General features: G+C 39.5%; 1 protein-coding gene across 1 annotated transcript in view; it reads right to left on the reverse strand.

Annotated features, from left to right (window-relative positions):
- Positions 1 to 9,756, reverse strand: part of cdh23 (cadherin-related 23) — a 221,557-nt gene that overhangs the window by 132,533 nt on the left and 79,268 nt on the right. The window lies entirely within an intron of this gene.

Here is a 9,756-nt window from a genome sequence, read left to right on the forward strand (position 1 = left end):
TAAGAAATGTTTCTTGAACACCAAATCAGCATATAAGAATGATTTATGAAGGATCATGTGACACTGAAGACTGGACTTTTGGACCAAAGAAATGCAGCCTTGGTGAGCATTAGAGACTTCCTTAAAAAACATTTAAAAAACGTACAGACCCTAAACATTTAATGTAACATAAACTGTAGTCTACAAATCGTCTGCACGCCATCTATACATACAGTATATATTTACATATCTACACTAGACAAATGCAAGGCTGCATCCGAAATCGTACACTTCCCTACTATGTAGTAGGTGAAAAACAGTATGTGACGAAAGTCTGTCTGAATTTACAGTACTCGTAAAACAGCAGGCAAAAAGTATCCAGCTGACCTACTTCTGGCGAGATTCTGAAGTGTTCATGTTTACTATCCCATGAGGCCACAGGAGAGGATTTATGAATGGTAGTGAAGCGATGCAACTGATGCTGGCAGGTCACATGATAATGACAACATGGCAGATGTAATACGTCCAGATTACATTCATATACAACACATATTTATACTATATAGAAAGAACATACTTTTTTAGCGGTCGTGAAGTAATTACTTATTAAAAATATGTACCTACTCAAGAGAGAATGTGATTTCGGACACAGCCCAAGTCTATATGGAAAAGGAAATGCAACTTCAAGAACTCTTGTAGATAGCTGACTATGAAAAGCGAGCTGCATTATTCATGCTTATATATGCCATTTACATATAAAGCTGTGTCACCGCATTACTCCCAGAATCCCCCGGCCACAGAAAGAGAACAAAAGAGAGAGAAAGAGACACTTCCCATTCCAAAACAGTAAACCAGATCCTTCCTGAGAGAGAGAAGTTGTACTTCAGCAAGCACTCACTCTTTATCTCTTTCAATAAAACAGGAGATATCCATCCTTTGAAAAGAAAGGATTAGAAAAGATTCAGATAAACTATTGGAGAAAAAGAAAGCATGAGAGGTATAAAGGACAAAGATAAAAGAGAGAGAAAAGAGGATTAGAAAAAAGGGGAATCATAAGAAGGAATGAAGATAGATGTGGACAGTGAATTCTTGCCTCGACCCGATAACGTCCTCTCACACTCTCACTGCACAGTTGCCCTCAGCTCCTCCACGCGAAAGTTCATGCACCTCCAAAACAATGAGGAAACTGGACCACTTATTTTATTGTTCAAATCAATAATTGCAATCATGTGTATGTAAATAGAGACTCTTAGCTATTTAATCAAGTCAGTGATATTTCTCATATCTATTGAGACTATTTTCACCTATTGAGTGGACAACATTTCCACCTGTGGGGTGGGGGGGTTGATCTGAGAAAGAAATTTGTATTCAAATATAACATTTGAGGTTAGGAAAAAAGCCTAGCAAGAATATAAAATAAGAAGAATGAAGGAAGAAAAGAATGCACGAGTGGGAGAGAGAGGCATATCTAATAGTATTAAGAACCTCAAATACAGCAGGGACTCCCCAGCCTCTTTCAACTGCAGTATGTTAGAGAAGATTATTCCCAAACCAGGAAGACAGAAAGAGGGAAATGGGAGGAGAGAAAGAGGATACTTATTATTAGCTTTCTGGCTCTTATATTGTGGCACAAGTAAAATCAGTTTACACAAAAACACCATAGGAAAAAGAGTGACATCAAGTTTATAGTTTAGCACGGTCTGGTTTTTAACTTACTTGTTTCTATTGAATCTCTGTGCATTTGCAATCATCTTACGGAAACGGGAAAATATCTAGTGTTTTGTATTAATTCCGTGCTTTTATGCGGAGCAGAGTGAATGACACTTGGATTTACTATATGTGCATCGAGTAACCGGTCCTACTCGACCCACTCCGAGCGGGATTCTAACTGGGTCTCCGACATGGGAGGTGGGCACGCAAACAAGGGCGCTAAAGACCGCAGAACCTAGCGTGCTTCTTGAGGCCAGAGGAGTGAGGTTTACACACACAGCTCTTACTTGCCTACGACGGTTACACTCACTCCCTAAACCTCAGTCCCAACCGGGTCACGGCACCAAATGTAACCGGTCCTACTCGACCCACTCCGAGCGGGATTCGAACTGGGTCTCCGGCATGGGAGGTGGGCACGCAAACAAGGACGCTAAAGACCGCAGCACCTAGCGTGCCTCTTGAGGTCAGAGGAATGAGGTTTACACACACAGCTCTTACTTGCCTACGTCGGTTACACTCACTCCCTAAACCTCAGTCCCAACCGGGTCACGGCACCAAATGTATCCTACTCGACCCACTCAGAGCGGGATTCGAACCGGGGTCTCCAGCATGGGAGGCGGGCGTGCTAACAAGGAAGCTAAAGACCCAACAGCTAGCATCAGTTGCTAGAGCCCCTCTTGAGATCAGCGGAGTGAGGTTTACACGCACAGCTCTCACTGGCCGACGTCTATTACAGTCACACGAAGGAGGCTTTCTGCTGCTTGCAAACAGACTATTTTGAGGAGACAGCAGATTGTGAGCTATTCATTTGCTGTTCTGACTGCACGCTCACTCTCTCTCTCGTATCCAAGCTAAATCCTCAAAACTGTCATCCCTTATATATGTTTTTTGTTGAACTAATGATTTCGCCATCAGTTAAAATGTATGCGCCGGTTACTTTACTTCTTGAACAAGTCGGCACCCGAGTCCGAGTTGCTTTCACATTGACATGAATCGAGCCACAGTCCGAGTGCAACCGAACTCAGACCACCTCCTAAAGGTAGTCTAGGGTTTGGTACCTCGGTGCGCTCCCGGGTCCATATGACAGCTTTCACTTTAGCAATTTTACCTTGAACTTTCGTCATCCGTTTCAAACTAAACTGCCAGTGTGAAAGCACCCTCACAGTGATAAGTAGAGCAAGATTCAGAGTGAAAAATGGAAGTGAGATTTAGTGAGAGAAGTGAAGTGAGACAATAGTCCAAAGAGAGTTTGATTTACAATTCTTATCACTCAATGTCTGTGATTTCATGACAATATAAATGTGAATTTTACTCAACATCGCACACTGAATCTCACTTCAAATTTACATTTAGGCATTTGGCAGATGCTTTTATGTCAATCAAACTCATGACTTTGGTGTTAGTGCCACTTTCACAAAGTATGCCTGTGAAACATGAATTTCGGTAGCACTTTATTTTACAGTCCTGTTCCCTATGTGCATACTATGTACTTATTATAATAATTGCAATAACTGGGTAATAACTACAAACTAACCCTGAACCTACCCCTAAATCTAAACACGTAAGTGCACATACTGTAATGCAAGTCGCTTCAGATAAAAGTATCTGCCAAATGCAAGAATTCTTAGAAGCAAGAATCAGAGTGAGATGTGGAGTAAAGCTCACACTGAGATGTGAACAGCAAACACTAAAAGGAACAGCAACGCATTCCACTAAAGATCACTGTGCAAATACACACTCTGTTCAACATGTTCTCAAGCTCCATAATTACTATTATCATATTTCTAAATGATCACAAGCCCATTTATCAGCTCATTAACCCATTTGAAGTCTTCCTAGAGACTCTCAGAGGAGACAAATTATCTATGAATGTTTAGGATCATAGGGAATCCCCCATCATCTTCGGTCTGTTCTTTTTTCTATCATACTCGATTCTATCGTTATCAAGAGCTCAGTAGCAAATCAACATAAATTATATCCTCTACAGAGAAATCAAAAATCAAAGACATCACACTCTCAATAACTGGATGTAGTTTAGGATCACAATCAGACAGTATGACGAAGGCAAATTCATCACTCATTTTGTGTTAAATTGTGTTTTCACAGTCAAGCTTTCAGCATCTGCTGGAACGCATGCGGTTTGAAGTTTGAATGCGCAGCAGATGTCCTGTCGCTCTGCACCAATCACTGATGACAGTATTTGCATATTCTGATGTTTTACTTCACAACTATCAAAAGGAAAATTAATAAATGTTTGGTGAAATAATCATATTAATCTACTCGTCTATCTCAAACCTTATAATTCTCACAAAAATCAGTGAGCATCTCATTTTCTATCAACTATGGATTATTAGAAAATCAAATATCTAAAGCACAGCTTCCCACAATCCTATTTCATGTGCATTAGAATGTTTGTATAAACGCATCTTGTATATACAGTACAGTATATGCCACTTTCAAAGTAGCTTCCTTTCCAACCATTTTTGCCCCACAAGCACAAAAGTGAAACATCTGCACTCTGAAGGGGTGTAGGATAAGTATAAGTACAAATATTGCTCACAACATAATGCAGATGTCAGTTATATATACAAAATCCACACCATTTAGTCCAGTTTATGGGCTAAATCCAGTGTCCCTCAGAGGTCTGTATCACTTGTACAGTAGCCGGTTCACTGACCATTAGCTTGAGCATGAAACAGTCTCCACAGGGATAATTACCCTGACACCGACCACAGAGAGACAAAAGCAAATGAAGTCACTGAGCACTCACCGTGCTACATCTCTAACTCACTAACATCCACATTGACAGCCATTCAATCACTGGAGGTTGACAAGTCTCGGTCAAAGAGGTCTATAAAACCTAGACAGAATAACTGTAATGTACTGTATGTTTGCATTCTCATCTGCCATGTCTGCTCAGAGGAACCATTATCTGAGCCATAAATGCCATGTGACTGATCAATCTAGAGTCCTGTAGAAAATTAAATAAAATTTGCAAATTAATTGTTGCTTGAATTTTTATTTAATTTTTTGTCAAATTGTTATAAATGTTCAAGGCTCTTTTCAAAGTTACATTCTTCGTAATCTTTTAATGTTACAAGGCCAATTTTGTGTTCCGAAAACATTGGTAAATAAATGGTAATAATTATTTGTTTCTTGAAAAAATGTATGTCAAATTGTCATAATTAGCCGCAGTTCTTTTAAAAGTTCCATTTTAAAGTTAAAAGGAACTTTTAAAAGTTCCTTAGTGATCTTTCAATTTTGAAAGATAATAAAGTTTTTTATCCTTAAACATGCTCAACTGTATCACATGACCTTCACTGCCTGCACTGCCATTGGTAGTCGCTCATACCACAGTAAATCACCAGCCCTGACTTGAAATAAAAGACGTCTGATCGCTTTGTCTCTGAAAATCGTTTTATGCTTGAACATTACTTACTGTAACAATCCACCACTCTAACAAGTTAATCATACTCTCTTGTTTGACGACTTTCTGTTAAACGCTAAAAAAATCCAGGTATTATTTTACATTTTATACAACAGAAAAGGTGTTTTCGCAGCTTGGCGCAGCTCTCAGCGTGTCCTGACGTAAGCTCTTTCATGCCAATAGCTTTGTCAAGGGAAGGGGGCTGATTAAAGTTACACATATGAAAAGCTGGCCTTTTCAGCGTTAAGGGCGTGCGGGGGAGTGAATACAGGTTTAGAAGAAAGTTCAAGTTTAGCCAGGTTGAGCAGGAGTGAATGGCAGCTTGCGTACTGAAGGCTTTCATTGATTGGGAGGGTTAATAGAGACATTGTGTGATCGACGCGGTGAGGAGCAGGTCCACGGCGCGCATGTTCTCAAAGTTAGGCTGGCCCCAGTCGTAAGGGCTAATTTACAGTGCTAGCGTGGCGCGGCGGCAGGATCACGCAGTGCGCTAGCCTAAAGCCGTAAAACCCCTGCAGGGTACAAGCGGAGCTGGCCGACCGCTGACAACAATACAGCACTGATTACAGATACGGACCCGGACGCCCACTCTAGCCCAGATACAGGCCTCGTGATTATACCTCTTTCCCTACGCCTTTTTCCTCCTTTCTTTTTCACACTTTAAAATGTCACGTTCCTCATTGACTTTCACTATTTTGCTAATTCTCTTACTTTCGCTAACTTCTGCTGCCATCCGTCCCACATGATACAGAATTACTCTGTATTTTAGGAAACATTCGCTTGTTATATCCATACCATTCCATGCATTATTGTGTTACAACAAGCAAACAGCTCAAATACAGATTATAATGGAAAATGATCAGAGATAAAGACACTTTTCCACATAACACTGGATCAGTTACGCGCTTTTGTTTTCATCACTATTACTAAATGTCTGGCATACGAAGCACTGTGAGCTTTCAAAAACACTAAAATCTGTTCATCTGAAAATATTTATGTAGTCACAATTCTCTTGTGTTGCAATTTATCTGGGTAGAAGCTAAACTGAAGTGTGTGTAATGGTGTGTGACACTTTAGTATGGCATTAACATTCATTTATTTTTTACAACAGAGGCAATGATGTCATATGCCAGTGAGCCAAAATCAATGTGATCACACATCAAAATGTGTTTAACCTGATTGATGCCAAGGGCCTCCAAATATGAAATTTTGTAAATTATAAATGTAGCTTTATATTATCATGTATCAAGACTTTTATACTACATGATTTTTTATAAAAACAACATGCTATTATTTACTTTTATTTTGTATATGCTGGAATATATTTAAAAAAAAACACAGTAATATTGTGAAATATTATAATAATTTAAAACTGTTTTTAATTTGAATGTAAATTATTCCTGTAATGGCAAAGCTAAATTTCTCCAGTCTTCAGTTTGCGGAAAATTGATTTTTTTATTTAAATTTCTTACTGTCAAAAAACAAACAAAACAATCGATCAGGTAAAAACAAATGGAGAATGTTACTAGTGTTTCTTACATTCCCAAAAAGAAACGGAAAGAGTGGACTATTTTCTTGCTGAAGTTGGCAACATCACTCGCACTCTTTAACTAGCGCTGCACAGTTCCACCACACACATTCACTGCAGTTAAAGAGAACTGACGGAGAGACAGACAGCGGGTTGCCCTTCAAAGAACCTGAGGAGGGGTGGGAAAATACGTTCTACCAAATTATGCAAATTATATATAATGCAACTATATGTTTTAATTTGACGCCTACATCAGGAAGGGAAATTATGTAAGTGATTACATTATACTTTGTTCACAATCTGCTCACTTTGTGTTATGAAAATAACACGATGAAATGAACACCTATCAGATGCTGTGGAATTTCATCCTGACGGCAACAAGTATAAGTTAACAAATGTCGATGATATGCAGTAAGAACATTTTCATGCGTCCTATAGTGGCTCATATTCACAGCAAACACGCACAGATTCATCCCCCTCTATTTCTCCCTGAAAAATGGAATCATTTACCAAACTCCATACTTGTATTTCTCATCAGTATCTTTCTTACGTCCTGCGCTCCACTGTCATCCATCAGAGAGAGATACCTCATATATCAGCGCTGAAATGAGCTAATCAATTATTTAACACCTTATCCAAACTGAACACAAGCACAACGCCCTTCAGACCAACAGTACAGTCACGTGTGTGTGTGTGTGGTTCAGTTATACCATATGTTATTTTGACAAAATGTCCTCACAAAGATGGCAATACGTGAATTCTTTGACATTTTTTGGATGACATAAGGAAAACAGCTTATAAATCATATTGTGAAAATGTAAAAATGCAGAATGTTTTCTGTGATGGATAGGTTTTGGGGTAGGGTTAGTGAAAGGGGATAGATTATACAGTTTGTACAGTATAAAAATCAAAATGTCTATGGAATGTCCCCACAAAACATCAAATCCTGTGTGTGTGTGTGTGTGTGTGTGTGTGTGTGTGTGTGTGTGTGTGTGTGTGTGTGTGTGTGTGTGTGTGTGTGTGTGTGTCTGTCTGTCTGTCTGTCTGTCTCTCAGGTGAACCCAATATTATGTCCCCACAAAGATGGCAATATCCGAAATCCTTGTGACATATACACCCATACATTAATAGTTCTTCACTAGGTTAAATATAACTGTAAAACTGTTGCCAACTGTCCCTGATTAACTGTCAACTGTCCAGTGCAGTGTCAGATCGACTACAGTGAGTGAAACATTTATATCACCTGGAAAATAAAGAGTCTTACTCTACATCAGGATGCTCTTCATTGATTTCTATTCAGGGTTCAATACCTTCATTCTCTAGACCCGTATTAACAAATGTCTTCTTTTGAACTGACTTCATCAGTCCTGGTCTTTCGAAACAACAAGAAAAAAACTTTTCATCCCACCATACGCATCAGAGATGTACTGAGCCCACTGGCGTGCACCTGCTGACCTGCGACTGCATAGGCAAACACAAGAACAATCATATCATTGAGTTTCACTGACGACACTACACAACAATCGATGTCCTGTGTGTGGACAACAATCTCTTAACATCAGCAAAACAAGAGAGTTGATTGCGGACTGAAAGCAGCTCGCGCTCCTGCACATCACTGGTTAGGGCCGCTTCACAGGGTAGTGGTCTTCGAGACGCGTCTTTTAAAAGTTTAACTTATTTTAACTTGAGCGCCGTGTGTTTAGCGAGCGCAGCGGTCAAACACGTCCATCTAGCGCGTTTACATACAAAAATCATGGAAAAGTAGAGCAGTGGCACGGGATAACACGTTCTTCACGTGGACACCTTCACCTCCTGGTGACGAAAACAGCATCTGCACTTCCTAATGAAACAAACTACAAGACTGAAGCTTTTATTTGTAGCTCACACATGAGTCTGGCGGCACATACACGGCATCATATGCACTGCACTTATCACCTTTACAATTTACTGTACCACATATAGCCCAGATTTACTGAACAGGGAAAATTAACGCGAGACGCAATCCCATAAAAGTGCAGTGGGAGTTATCTACTAACAATGCGCAAATTAAAAAACACAGATGCAGCGATGTCAAGCATAAAATAGGTGTAAAAGCAAAAGACGTGCTTTTATGGGGTGTTCCATGACGGAGCAAATACCAGTAAATCGACTACCGCACACATTAGTACATCATGTTCCGGGATTTATTTAAATATTCTCCTCCCATAAATTTCACATTTGAAAGGAGAACTCCAGCAAAAAGCATATGCAATAATATCAGCCAGAAAAAAAACTGTGTAACCTTTTGATCGCTAGTTTTTCAGTGAATCCAGAGTTGTTCTTTACCACCAAATGAGGGGTTTGTGCTGGCGTGAGCTCTTGCTAAATCTGGCCATATGATGTTTAAACGTCAACATGGACACTATTTACTTTCTTAATACGTGTTCTTGGTTTCAATCTGATATGTCCAATTACAAATGTCAAATGCATTATGAATCCGGTTTCAAGTTGAAGCAACTTTGCTTTGAATACAGAGTTTTTCTACATGCTCTAATAGCTTTTTTTCTAATAATAATAATGTATAGCATAATATATAATAATAAATACATTATTTCCTATTTATTTATGAATTGTCAATAGGACCTGTGTTTGAAAAGTATAGAGGGGGTTTGAGAAAAAGAGAGAGAAAGAAAGAGGACTGAGAAGTATTAAAGTGGAATTCACATTCTTATTCACATTGCATCCAAATTGCCCAAGATCTGATTTTCAATTTATTTCAGCTCTTACTCTCATATTTGATTTTCCTCCGGGTTTTTATTTTTTGTTTTGTCCTCATCCACTTTCCTGAACATGACGAGCAGAGAGAGAGAGAGAGAGAGAGAGAGAGAGAGAGAGAGAGAAAGAGAGAGAGAGAGAGAGAGAGAGAGAGAGAGGAGAGAGAGAGAGAGAGAGAGAGAGAGGAGAGAGAGGGAGAGAGAGAGAGAGAGAGAGAGAGAGAGAGAGAGAGAGAGAGAGAGAGAGAGAGAGAGAGAGAGAGAGAGAGAGAGAAGAGATGAGAGAGAGAGAGAGAGAGAGAGAGTAATGAAGCAGAAGAACAGCTTCTCCTCCTCAACCTGATGGAAATGGACTCTTT

This window comes from Phoxinus phoxinus, assembly GCF_949152265.1.
Source record: "Phoxinus phoxinus genome assembly, chromosome: 14".
Classification (NCBI taxonomy): Eukaryota; Metazoa; Chordata; class Actinopteri; order Cypriniformes; family Leuciscidae; genus Phoxinus; species Phoxinus phoxinus.